The 12,409-nt window shown below is 55.5% G+C and overlaps 1 protein-coding gene across 1 annotated transcript in view; it reads right to left on the reverse strand.

Annotated features, from left to right (window-relative positions):
* The window catches only part of FRMPD1 (FERM and PDZ domain containing 1), a 73,142-nt gene extending 62,154 nt beyond the window's left edge, over nucleotides 1–10,988 (reverse strand). The window contains exon 1 of the mRNA XM_054031259.1: nucleotides 10,925–10,988. The gene's annotated coding sequence lies outside the window, so the exon portion shown is untranslated. The remainder of the gene's footprint in view (nucleotides 1–10,924) is intronic.
* Nucleotides 10,989–12,409: the final 1,421 nt, after the last annotated feature.

Here is a 12,409-nt window from a genome sequence, read left to right on the forward strand (position 1 = left end):
CCCCGTGCCCCCCCAGCCCCGCCTCAACTGCGCCCCATTCCAACCCCTTCCCCAAATCCCCGGCCCTGCCTTCTCCCCCAGGCGCGTTGCATTTCCCCTCCTACTCCTCCCTCGAGAGAAGCGGAGTGGCGGCGCGCTCGGGGAGGAGGCAGAGGTGAGCTGGGGGGGAGCGGTTCCTCTGCCCCCCCCCAGGGTTACTTCCTGTGGCCCTCCCCACCACCGCAGCTCACCTCCACTCCGCCTGCTCCCCTGAGTGCACCGCCACCGCTCCGCTTCTCCCCCCTCCCTCCCAGGCTTGCCGCAAAACAGCTGATTCACGCTGCAAGCCTGGGAGGGAGGGGGGGAGAAGCGGAGCGGCGGCGCACTCAGGGGAGCAGGCAGAGCGGAGGTGAGCTGGGGGGGGGGGGGAGCGGTTCCTCTGCCCCCGCCCCTCCAGGGTTACTTCCTGCGGCCCTCCCCGCACTGCCACAGCTCACCTCCGCTCAGGGCCAGCTCCCGGCTTTTAGTGCCCCAAGAAAAAAAAAAAGGAGCCGGAGTGCCGCCCCTTGGAAAGTGCCGCCCCAAGCACATGCTTGGAGCGCTGGTGCCTAGAGCCGGCCCTGGCCCTGGGAAGCTTCGCCTAGTAGAAAGTGGCCACCTATTCAAGTAACTGAAGCCTCCATGAGCCCATCACCAGGTGCTCCCTGTGCTGGCCCCTCTCTGAACGCGGCCCAGTTATATATTCAGTCCATTTTGTTTTGGCTTTGCAACTAATGCCCATTTAGCACCCTGGTTGGGATCCTCGGCATGGCCCTATTGACTTCCATGGCGCTACATCAGTTCACACCAGCTGAAGATCTGGCTCCGTATCTTTAACCCACTAACTGTGCTGCATTCTAAGAGGATCTGGCTCTCTGGGCACCTCAGGAGGTTACCTGGCCACGCCCATTCTGGGCAGCACTGTTCATCCTCACTAGCCACAAGGAGGAGGAGAGCATCTGGATCACAGCCCAGTGCTGAAACGGTGTCCTCGTTTTCAGCACAAGACAAACCGGAGAGAGTTTTGCCTCTGGGAGCTGGTCAGAATGTGTGTGACAGTCAAGGTTATCAAGCAAGGACCCCACACTGGGCGAGTCCCTGAATGCCTGCACGGTGTGTACAATGAAAGCCAGAGCCTGGCCCTTGGCAGGTACCACGAGGCTTGTCTCCATGGTGGTCCCAAACAGGCCTGCAGGAACAAGGAACAAAGCCCACAGCTGCATTCCGGTCCCGGGAAACCTGTCTAGGCCGACAGATGCTCACATTGCACTATGCTGAGGACTCGTTAGCAAACAAAACCTACATTTAATGCCAGTTAAGATTCTGGCAGGACACGCTCCATCCATTTCCCTTAAATGCAGGGAAATCAGGAGTGAAGGGGAAAGACTCATACATTCCTTTCACGATCCTATAGTCTACAACGCTGTCCATAACGCGCTCCGTAAGTCTTCCACTTCCATCTCCAACAGATACCCGGAACCAATACAGACGCCAACTTTAAACTCATGCTCCAACGCCAGATCTCAACTGTGATCTGCTCTGCTTTTTCAGTATCAATTATATCAATAGATCAGCCCATCTGACTGTCACACGTTCCGCGCACGGGGGAAGTTATTCTGCCTTAACTCTTCTGTGGTCACTTGTCAGGTTTTGGGTTACAGTGCAGGGCTGATAAAGATGAATTAATTCAGAGAGAAGAACATCTTTCACCAACCCCTCATGAACAATTCAAACCCTGCTCACAGTTCATATTCCATGTCTTGGGTTTTGCCATTTCAGGAGACGTTTACAGAATAAAGGTTTAAAACTCCTATGAAACTGAAAAGATTAGAGTCACCCTACGCTGTTTTATTGTCAATTATTAGGAGTAGCAGCACCTCCAAGTCCCAGCCACAGATCTGGGCCCCATTGTGCTAGGTGCTGTACAAACACCAAACAAAAAGTCTCCTGCTGGGTTCAGTTCCTCCTTCATTCTCCAGCCCCCCTCCACTCACAAGGGTAGGAACTTCCTGTAGCCCTTTCTCTTTGCAAGAGAGGGTAATGCTTTCTCCACCTGCCACGGGCCGGGCACAAACCCTGCTGCACAGTGTCAGAAGGGGTAGCGCTGAACAGACTTGGGGTTCAGAAGCCTGTAGCAAGACAATCACAGTTTCTTTCCTTTATTGCATCTCATGCTTGTAAATTTGCTTTCTGCTTTTAGTGAGGCTTTAATCAGAGGACAAGAGGGGGGGTTGACTTGCACTAAATAGAACTGGTCAGAAAACAGGGTCGTTCCCCACACCCTGGAAAATATCGGTTTTTCTGACTTCTCCTGCAAAAAACTGAAATCAAAATATTATGGCTGAGAATTGAAATATTTTGATTTGGAAATGCTATTGCAGTGTCTCACGGGAGCTGTATCCCGGGTGTTTCATGCTCCTATTCTCCTCTATGGATATCTCCCATGATGCACCATAGTCTCCCCTCTTGGCATGGGGAGTGGTGCATCATGGCAGTGGCATCGCCAGAGTGCATCATGGGAGGTGAAGTCCAACTGGGGAGCCAGACCAATAGATGAGAATAGGAACATGAGGCCCCCAAACTACAATTCCCATGAGACACTGCAGCAGCATAGCCAAATCCAGATATTTTGGTTTCTAGCTGAAATCCAAAAGCTTTTCAGTGTGTGTGTGTGTGTGTGTGTGTGACCCCCACCCCTCCCAAAATCACAATTTTCTGTGGAAAGCAGCCACGTTACATGAAAACTTTAATTTAATTGAAATTCCAATTTCCATAAACCCAGTTTTGACGGAAAATTTTCAGCCGGACTGAATGCTAAATCTCTCCAATTAAAGGGCTTTTGAATCATTTGAGCAAGCATAAGGGGGATGCAAAACAGATTGTTCTAGCGTCCAGTTCTGCAGCCCTTACTCAGGCAAAACTCCAAGTCCCCCATTTTGCTGAGGAAGGCTTACAGGATTGGTGCCCAGGACTAGCAGAGAAAACTCTGTGCATATAGATTACAGCGCATGAGTAACTACAGTAAAGAGATTCCAGAATCTTCAAGCCATCCTCACAGTAGTTTAAGGACTGATCCAGGTTTTATTTTTACAAGTCCACCCTGGGCTCTGACAGCCAAGCTGAGAGCTTTGCATCTCATGCCTCTCCACCATGAACACAGGCTCTGCAGGCTGAAGGGTGGCCTCAGAGACACCGGGGTAACCTGTCTAGCTTGGATGGATTTGCACGTGTCACCGGCAACGTGAACTGAAGGCAATGGGGCTGCACAGATGTAGCAGGAGGCCTAGCCTGCCATGCAGAACCTCTCCCATGCTGAAGGGGAGGTCCCAGCTTCACTTTCACAGCTCAGGGCCAATTTGTGGGGCTACCAGCTAGAAAGACACCTTTTTACTTGCAAACCTAGTACATCAGATATGGCAGTTCATGACAATTTATAGCGAACCCCACCATGCCATTTAGGTACGGGCATCTATAGGGCAGCACCGCACTTCATACTCGCATTTCCTTGGAGACCCCCATGAATTCACTGTGCCCGACAAGCTAGACTGCTACAGATCCCTGTACAGAACCGTCACACATTTGCAGACAGTGAAACGTGCACAAGTTACTACGGCTGGAATCCAAGGTCAAACTGGAAATGAGGCACAGTTTTTGGGGGGTTTTTTTTGGTTGTTTTTAAACAGGGAGGGTAATTAATAGGCCCCTACGAAATTCATGGCCATGAAAAATGCATCACGGACCGCGACATCTGGTCTTTTGTGTGCTTTTACCCTATACTATACCGATTTCATGGGAGAGACCAGAGTTTCTCATCTTCGGGGTCCTGACCCAAAGGGAGTTGAAGAGGGTCACAAGGTTATTTTAGGGAGGATTGTGGTATTGCCACCCTTATTTCTGCGCTGCCTTCAAAGCTGGGTGGCCGGAGAGCGGCGGCTGCTGACTGAGGGCCCAGCTCTGCAGGCAGCAGCGCAGAAGTACTTACTTCTTATATCCTTACTTTTGTGCTGCTGCTGGCGGCAGCTCGGCCTTCAGAGCTGGGCTCCCAGCCAGCAGCTGCCGCTCTCCAGCTGCCCAGCTCTGAAGGCAGCGCCGGTACCAGCAGCAGCGCAGAAGTAAGGCTAGCAGTACCGCAACCCACTCTACGATAACCTCGTGACCCTACAACTCCTTTTTGGGTCAGGACCCTACAATTACAACACCGTGACATTTCCCATTTAAATAGGTGAAATCATGACATTTACTATTTTTAAAATCCTATGACCATGAAATTGACCAAAATGGGCTGTGAATTTGGTAGGGCCCTAGTAATTAACCATTCGAACAACCCATAGACTCACCTAGGGATGTGGTGGATCCTCCATCACTTGGTACCTTTCAATCAGGACTGGTCATCTGGGCTTTTTGCAGGAATCTACTAGGTGAAATTCTCTGTTCGGTTCTAATGCAAGAGGTCAGAAGACTCATGTCTGGCCTTAAAAGTCTACAGAACTAGAAGTGGAAAATGTGAAAAGCACAGTATAAACCCAGAGAAAAAGACGGTACAACTAATGAGCTAGAAGAGAGATTGGCAGCACTTGAAAAATGCATCACTTTCTCAAAGTCTCGGTGAAATTAAGTGAAACTGAATTAGCCTATTCCAGCCCAGTCAATCTGCAGGTACCTCCTCGCCTTTGCTCTGCTTTTCATACGTCTGACCTATCCCAGCAGACCTTTCACTCTGACACAACAGAGTCAAGACTTGAGGTATTTAATGACTAAAGTAGTTTTACAATACAAGGCGAGGGACACAGTGTGCTAAGAATTCTGGAACCGAGTTACCATTTCAGCAAAAGCCACATCCTAGGCAAGCTAATATATTTAGCCCCCAAAGAGAACACGAGAAGGGGCAGACTTGAGAATAGCTGCACTCAGGGGCCATTACAGATGAAATGTAGAAAATTATAAACAAAATGTTCAAGGTGGGGGGAGGAGAAGGGAAATCAATAAGTTTCCTTCTAAATAGCTTTCACTTCTAAAAATATCGGAGTGTGCAAAAGTGATGGAGACCTGAATTCCTGCAACAATATCTGTCTGGACAAGAACAGCGAGTGTACAGTGCAGAGCATTTTGGAGTTTTTCCCTTCCTAACTCATCTTTCCTTAATAACCTTCCTTGCTGAGACATGCTAGCAATTTTCCCTGACTGCAGTTGGTTCTCTTTCTCGTGCCTCCCTTGCATAATACAGCAATGCCAGGCAGCACCCGCTCGGTACAGGGTCTATCAGCAGCATTTCCAGGCCATTTTCCATTTGTGCAGCACAAAGGGAGGCTATGCAAACCCCACCCATTGCTACTGATCTGGGTGTGTTGATAGAGGCCCTGATCCTGCATGCGCTTTCACCCATGAGCAGCTTCACTCACGTGAGTAGTCCCGTTCAGTTTCAGAGAATTAGTAAATTTGCTCCCACGCACGAGTGTTTACAGGATTGGGGTCATACGTTGTAACGGGTTCCGCCATGCCTCTGTCTCTTTGGCTGGGATTTCACTGAGTGGGAAAATGATGCCGGTTGTAATTTCCCACCGCACAAACTCCTGTCAAATGTAATTGCTTGCCAACAAGAGAAGCAAACATGGCAAGGAAAACTAAACCCACCTGAAAAGCATTGACATTGCCGTTCCATGTGGAGCCATTTCACGGACAGCCTCCTGGCTCCTCTGGAGTTTTTAAAATGTCACCCTCTTTTCAGCATTACAGTAGGTGATTGTCAAGCCCGGCATTTGCACTCCTCTTGCTAGACGGTTGCTTAGTAAGAATTCCAGCAGATAGTTTGCTAGAATCCCAGGGGTGCAAAATCCCAGACAGATTCCATAGTATGGCACTTGGAACCACTACCCAGACTCTGACTCACCAGAGGCTCAAACATGCAGGACGGGGCGTCCCTACTAACCAGCTTCCCCCAGCTGTGATGGATCTTGCTCAAGGGCACCTCTCCCTGATAAGGTGCAAATTGTTTTTACGTGTTGAGAATAATTAGCCACTGGCGCAACGTCCCAAGGGCCAGGGTGGATTCTCCACCATTTTTAAATCAAGGCTGGAAGTTTTTCTAACAAACCTGCTGTGGGAATGAGTGTGGGGCAGTTCCCTGGCCTGCGTTCTGCAGGAGCTCAGATTAGATGATCACCCAGGTTCCCAGGCCAGAAGGGACCAATGAATATCAGCCTCTGGCTGACACAGTCTGTGATTGTGCAAACTGACCTCCCCCCCCAGCCCAAATGGCCTGTGACTGCTAGAAGGTCTTCTGCCTTCTTTCACCCCTCCACCCTTTCCAGGCCCTCCCAGCTAGTGAGAGAATGGATGCATCCTCTCCCCTTCTCCCAGCCTCCTTGCTGCTCTGACACTGGGTGCGGAGACGTCCGTTCTTAGCTTGAGTCTTTCCCACACACCCACAAATCCCTCCATTGCCTGCCTCTGCTCATCACTACAACACATGATCCTGGTCAGTTTCACGAACACCAGGGGTTCTAAGAGTGGGAGTTACTCTGCTCCCAGTCAGGTCAGTTTCACATTGGGGCTGCTGGCTTGGGACAGGGAATGTGGAGTAGGCATTAGTCCCCGTTTGGGTACAACCACCACGGACGTCAATGAGGACGTTATGTAAGTGAAGACTGCAGCATCAGGACCCCTCTCTTTTTGGCACTTGGCCAGTACCATAACAGCTCCAAAAGTGCCGGCTGGGGCCAAAGCAACAACACTTCCACACACATTAGATATCGTCCAGCGGAGAGGACAGTGAAAAGCAGGATTTCAGCATTTACACAGAAAAAGGAGAGCGAGGCTCACCGATTGCTTTTCCAGTGCTTGCTTTGTAATGCTATGCGGTGAGGCAGGGCCGGATTAATATTTTGTGGATCCAGCGCCAAACATATTTGTGGGCCCCCATAGGGGCAATGGAGCATGGTGCAGGGAGGTCAGTCCCCAGAGCAAGGGGCCAGCCAGGGGCAACGGGGCATGGCATGGAAGGGGCGGCCCTGCTCTGCCCAGCCCAGTGTGAGGCAATATTTACAAACCGGAAGTTGCCAGACACACAGTGGCCCACCCAGCCCTATGCTGCCAGGGTGCCCCTTCCCCTCGGGGTTGGGCCCATGTCATGCCACACCGCCCCCCTGCCCAACACCCCATAGGTGCCGACTCTGTGGGTGCATCCACAGAAAAAATAAGTGTGTGCTCAGCACCCACCGGCAGCCCTGCCGATCAGATCCTCCCCCTTGTCCCCAGAACCTCCCACCCGCCACTGATCAGCTGTTCAGCAGTGGGCAGGAGGCGCTGGGAGGGAGGGGGAGGAAGAGGTGGGGACACTCTGGGGAGGCTGCGGAATGGGGCAGGAAGAGGCGGGGCAAGGGTGGAGCAGAGGCAGGGTCTACGGGGAAAGGATGGAGTGGGGGTGGGGCTTGGGACAAAGCTAGGATCAAGCACCCATGGGAAAATCAGAAATTCTGCAACAACCTCCCCCGCAACTCCCTATGGCCAGAGCCCCCCCAAACCCCCCGACAAATGCAGAGCCCTGCACAACCTTGCAGGCCGAGAAGTGGTGGTGGGTGGGGGGGGAGCCGAGCAGGGCAGGCCGGGGCCCCTTCTGAGCATGGGCCCGGCTCCATGGCGCCACTGGCACCATTGTAAACCCAGCACTGGGGTGAGGCACAAGCCAGTTCCCGCCCTGCACAGAAGCCTTTTCACAGGGCTTGGAACCTGCTGCCAGGGAAGGGGCAGAGCTGGGGAGGGAGAGGACCACTCGCCGAGGCATTGCCCGTCTACTAACTCCAGAAGGAGGCGCTGCCTCGGGTAGCGCTGACTGACCCTGCTGCTGCAGCCATTCAGGCCTGGGCGGCACAGGAAGTTACGCACCTGCCAGTGTTACCCACAGAGGACGCGACTAGGAAGCTCTGGCTCCTCCCCTCCATCTGCAGCAGCTCATGCGTTTAGCTCTGGACGTCCCGTCCCCAATTCAATCCCCAGGCTGTAGCCACAAGTGCGGCTATCACAGGATTGGGCCCTCAGCCAGTAATAGCCGGAGAGCTTTCCTTCCGGGTGCAGGCAGCCCCCATCCCCAACAAGGGAGTCATGGACCAGTGGCCGTCAGGAAGCAGCGCCGAGCCATTGGCAACTGCCTCTCGTGGTTCCCCCAAGACCCCTGCCCATTCTGTGTGCGTGGGAAGGGAGATGCAGACCCTGCTTTGACTCTCCCTGCTGATAGCTACTCAAGGGGGACCTCCGGGAGGTTTTTATTACCATGCCTGAACTGAACAGATGCCACCATCCTCATTATAGAGCTCTGTGTCCTTGCTAACATTGCGACTCAAGCACTATAAACCTTATTCATGACCATTCCTGCAGACCTCACTTTCCCGCTGCACCTTCTTTAACCCACAGGCCTGGAGCCAGCAACCATCCCAGCTGAGAAGGTCTAGTCTAGTAATCTTCACCCAGAGCACACACCATCCAAATGGCAACAGTCACTCCAACCTCCATGTTCAAGAACTCGCAGAGATTTTTCTCCATCTCCTATTTTCCCTTTCAATCATGTAAGTCCCTCTCCTGGAATTCGTTGTTCTCTTGTAGGTTTTTCCCTAGGCAAGACTCACTGTGGCCCAGTGACAGTGGGAAATCATGCCAGAAGCCATCCAACTCAAAGCACTTCACTGGAAAGAAAGCTTCTCACATTCAAGGTCAATCGCATTTCACTCAGACACAGCAGAAGAAGGCTGCGGTGCAGCCCGGGGCTATTTTTGGATGAGACGTGATAATGGGACATCAGATCAAAACCTGAGAACGTTGGACTCTTGTTAGACAGGTGGATCTTACCGCAAAATCTCACTCTTTACCCTTTCACTGTTTGTGGGGCTCAGAGAGGTTAAGGCCAGAAGGGCCCACCAGGTCATCCAGCCACCAACACCCGCACACTAAACCCAAGAAACAAAATTAGACCAAAAAGTCATACAACCCCACGGATACTAGACTATTATGTGCCACAAACAGAGAATAGGAGGGTCTGAGGTACACCAGTGCCCAAGGCCCTGCCATGGAAGAAAAATCATTAGGTGAGATATACTGAGATAATCCCAGCAAGTGACCCGCACCCCATGCTTCAGAGGAAGGTGAAAAAAACTCCAATCTAACCCCGGAGAAAATTCCTGCCTGACCCCACATATGGCGATCAGTTAGACCCTGGAAAACCAGCCAAGCACCCGAGGGAGAGAATGTTTGGTGCCCCCTCAGAGTCCTGGCCCATCCTGTCCAGTGTCCCATCTCCAGCCATGACGCTTCGGAGGAAGGACACAGATCCCCTCCCCTCAAACCCCGGAATACACTGAGAGCAAAAAAACGTCCCTGCAGGAACTATCTGAAGCCCTAAAGCACGAGATTTTCAGAACATAAGACACAAACTAGCCGAGAGCCCCAAAGCTGCCAAGCCCTGCCTGCACCATCATAAGCAACCCCATCATTCATCCCATTCATAAATGCATCCAGCTCTGTCTGACCCAAGCTCACTAACATCAGGGGGAGAACGGGGGGAGTTCTTTCCACTGACTTACAGAAGCTTGGTGTAGCAGGATCAGCAAAGCAATTTGCTAGATGTTTTTCAAGAAGCGTTAGCAGGTTTCGCTCAGAATTGACTGACGATACTCCAGAATGCCTTCCATGTCCAGAAATAATCACTTTGGAAACTCTAAATAAATACATACATACGCCACCATTTATCCACCAGAACGCCGAATACAACCTTCTCCCTCTTTGAATCCAGCCTCCTGCATGTCAGGAGTGGTTGTTTGCCAAGATGCTGAAACAGACTAGATCAATAAATTGGGAGATAATGGTAATAAGCAGGAGGGAGGGGTCTACAGCGAAATATGAACAGAAACCGGGTAGCAACGAACTCTAGAAGTGTCACAAGATGCAAGAGGCTAACAAACAATATGGGCACCACTACTCAGGCAGTTGTTGGCCGCTCTCGTCCAAATTATGATTTCAATGGGAGTGAGGCACATAAATACCTTTGAGGATCTGGGCGCCTCAGGACTGGGCCCTGCGTACTGTCTGCACAGTGATGACATACATTCTGCTACTTACAAACAACCCTCTTCAGAGGGGAAAACAACTTTTTCCAGCAGCTCTCTCTCACATTAGCAGGAGTCTGATATGATGAGGCTAGTGGAGACGCTGCTCTACCGGAAGAGAGTCCATTTACCAAGATTTATACCTCACATTGCAGTCCTGCTGAACACTGGCAGAAGAGGGTATGGATTATTGTATTGTCCCAGAGCCAGAAGAGGGCTGCTCTGGAGAAAGCGAGACACGCACCTTCTTATTTTTTTTTTTTTACCATCCTACGCGTAAGAGCACAGCCAGAAAGATGATGTTACCAAGTTACTTAGGAGGTAAAAGACCCCCGTTGGGAACACATGGTCACCGCGCAGAGGGGCTCGGCACCTGTCTTTGAGGGCAGCCCCGGGCCCTGAGAAGGGGAGTTAGGAAGCAGGCGGACTGGCTGGGGGCAGCTAACCACATAGTCTGTTGGCTCTAGTCACCCAGCGGAGTCTGGAGCAGGGAAAACAACCCCCGGGTGCTGAAGGGATCCCGATTCACCCACTCCCTCGCCCCGAGGCCGAAGGACCGGCCGGCCAGCCCCGGCGTTTCCCCTGGGGCATCTGACTTCGCCCCTCTGTCCCCCGCCGCGCCGGCACAGACTCCGCCCGGGCTGGGTCTGGCGGCGGGAGGACAAGGACCGCGCCGGACGCCCGGAGCCCCGCAGTGATCGCCCCGGCTGGACACCCCGCTCCCCGCCCGGGACAGCCGGGCTCCCCGCCCCGGCGCTTCTCCCCCGGCCACACCCGGAGCCGACATCCCATCGCCGCCCCGGGCGCCGCCTTACCTGGGTGGCCGGAGCGCTGCGGCGAGCGGAGCCTGCGGGCGGCGGCGGCGGGGCAGGTGCTGCCTGTGCCCCGGGGAGGCGGAGCTCGGCCCGGGGGCGGGGCTCCCAGCGGGCCCCGCCTGCCCCCCGCCCCGCCTGGCACCCCCCAGCCCCACCCCGTTCCCTCCCGCCTGCCCCTCAACCCCGCTCCCCCCGGGACAGCCCCCCAGCCTGGCACCCCCCAGCCCCACCCCGTTCCCTCCCGCCTGCCCCCCAACCCCGCTCCCCCCGGGACAGCCACCCAGCCTGGCACCCCCCAGCCCCACCCCGTTCCCTCCCGCCTGCCCCCCAACCCCGCTCCCCCCGGGACAGCCCCCCCGGCCCCACCCCGTTCCCTCCCGCCTGCCCCCCAACCCCGCTCCCCCCGGGACAGCCCCCCCGGCCCCACCCCGTTCCCTCCCGCCTGCCCCCCCCAACCCCACTCCCCCGGGACAGCCCCCCCCTGCCCCACCCCGTTCCCTCCTGCCTGCCCCCAAACCCGCTCCCCCCGGGACAGCCCCCCAGCCTGGCACCCCCTCCGGCCCCACCCCGTTCCCTCCTGCCTGCCCCCCAACCCCGCTCCCCCCGGGACAGCCCCCCAGCCTGGCACCCCCCAGCCCCACCCCGTTCCCTCCCGCCTGCCCCCCAACCCCGCTCCCCCCGGGACAGCCCCCCCGGCCCCACCCCGTTCCCTCCCGCCTGCCCCCCCAACCCCACTCCCCCGGGACAGCCCCCCCTGCCCCACCCCGTTCCCTCCTGCCTGCCCCCAAACCCGCTCCCCCCGGGACAGCCACCCAGCCTGGCACCCCCCTGCCCCACCCCGTTCCCTCCCGCCTGCCCCCCAACCCCGCTCCCCCCGGGACAGCCACCCAGCCTGGCACCCCCCTGCCCCACCCCGTTCCCCCCCACCTGCCCCCAACCCCGCTCCCCCCGGGACAGCCCCCCAGCCTGGCACAGCCTCCCCGGCCCCACCCCGTTCCCTCACGCCAGCTCCCCGCAACCCCGCTCCCCTCAGGACAGCCCCCCAGTCTGGCACAGCCCTCCGCCCCTCCGTTCCCTCCTGCCTGCCCCCCCCAACCAGGCACAGCCCCCCTGGCCTCACCCCATTCCCTCCCACCTGCCCCCCAAACCCGCTCCCCCCAGGACAGCCCCCCCCAGCTTGGCACCCCCCAGCCCCACCCCGTTCCCTCCCGCCTGCCCCCCCCACCCCGCTCCCCCCGGGACAGTCCCCCCAGCCTGGCACAGCCCCTCTGGCCACACCCCTTTCCCTCCCGCCTGCCCCCCCCCGGGACAGCCCCTCTGGCCCCACCCCATTTCCTCCCACCTGGGCACCCCCTGGGACAGCCCCCCCAGCCTGGTACAGCCCCAACCCCGACCCCCAGCCTGGGAGTGGGATGGCCCCTCAGGGCAGCCTCCCAACCTGGGTCCCCCCCAGCCTGGGATGGTCTCCCCAGCCTCCCTGGGGCA

This window comes from Malaclemys terrapin, chromosome 6 (assembly GCF_027887155.1).
Source record: "Malaclemys terrapin pileata isolate rMalTer1 chromosome 6, rMalTer1.hap1, whole genome shotgun sequence".
Classification (NCBI taxonomy): domain Eukaryota; kingdom Metazoa; phylum Chordata; order Testudines; family Emydidae; genus Malaclemys; species Malaclemys terrapin.